We start from the raw sequence: 1,250 nt of genomic DNA on the forward strand, positions 1-1,250 counted from the left end.
TAAGTCGTTGAGTGGCAATCTCGCAAGATCCACCCTGTTTCGCTGTAAGGAACACATCTCCTGATGATTTGGTCAGCTTCTTGTCGAAAAAGAAATGGCTTATCCCACATATACCACTTCACTTCATGCATAAACTTCTTCCTTTGAGCGTATGTCAAGTCGGGAGGCATGATATTACTCACAAGGTAGTTCACAATATATGCAAACCACGGTTCTTCCTCTTGCACTCCAAATAGCTGCTCATCGGGAAAAGACTCATTAATTAATGACTTATCTTGTGAAGTAGCAATTGGATCCTCTAAATGCGAGAGATGATTAGCGACTTGATTTTCAGTCCCTTTTATGTCCTTGATCTCTAACTCAAATTCTTGAAGAAAAGAACCCATCTGATCAATCTAGGCTTCGAGTCCTTCTTTGAGACAAGATATCGAATTGCAGCATGATCAGTGAAAACTGTCACCTTCGTCCCAAGAAGATAAGATCGAAATTTCTCAAAACCATAGACGATAGCCAAGAGTTCTTTCTCCGTAGTAGTATAATTTAGTTGAGCACCATTTAGGGTCTTACTAGCATAGTAGACCACATGAAATATGTTGTTCTTTCTCTGCCCAAGAACTGCTCCAACTGCATATTCCAATCAGGCATGTCATGGTGTGGGTACTTCCTTAGCATCTCCTTATATCGATCACAAGCCTCACACAAAGATTTTCCAGTTTGCTAAGTAAACTGAGTAAGAGCATTCCTGATTGCAGCAGTCTTCGCCATAGGAAAGAATTTAGTGAGAAACTTTTGAGTATCCTCCCATTTGGTGATAGACCCTGGTGGTAGAGAATGTAACCAGCACTTTGCTTTATCCCTCAGAGAGAATGGGAAGAGTCGCAGCTTGATAGCATCTTCGGTCACCCCATTGAACTTGAAAGTGTCGCAGATCTCGATGAAATCCCCGATGTGCATGTTGGGGTCTTCTATAGGAGAACCCCCAAACTTGATCTCAAAAGTGTTAGCCGATATGGCTGGTCTGATGATGCTCGACTGAATATCATTGATCTTAGGCTGAGAATAGTCCATCAGAGCCTTACAATTTTCTTCTTGATCTCCCATCACTACTAAAGCTGGTTCCTCAACTTTCTCTTTTCTTCTACCTTCTCTTCATCCTCAAAAACTTCTCTTTGAATCACTACAGCTTCTTCCTTGGCTTGATCCAGAGTTCTCTTACGAGCCCGCGAACGCGTATGCTTACACGCTTGCTA

At 42.1% G+C, this 1,250-nt stretch overlaps 1 non-coding gene across 1 annotated transcript; it reads left to right on the forward strand.

Moving 5' to 3' along the window:
* Positions 1–643: 643 nt before the first annotated feature.
* Positions 644–750, forward strand: LOC141694858 (small nucleolar RNA R71). Its single transcript, XR_012564140.1, has one exon. It is a non-coding gene; the product is annotated as a small nucleolar RNA R71 (small nucleolar RNA).
* Positions 751–1,250: the final 500 nt, after the last annotated feature.

Source organism: Apium graveolens, chromosome 10 (genome assembly GCF_009905375.1).
Source record: "Apium graveolens cultivar Ventura chromosome 10, ASM990537v1, whole genome shotgun sequence".
NCBI lineage: Eukaryota > Viridiplantae > Streptophyta > Magnoliopsida > Apiales > Apiaceae > Apium > Apium graveolens.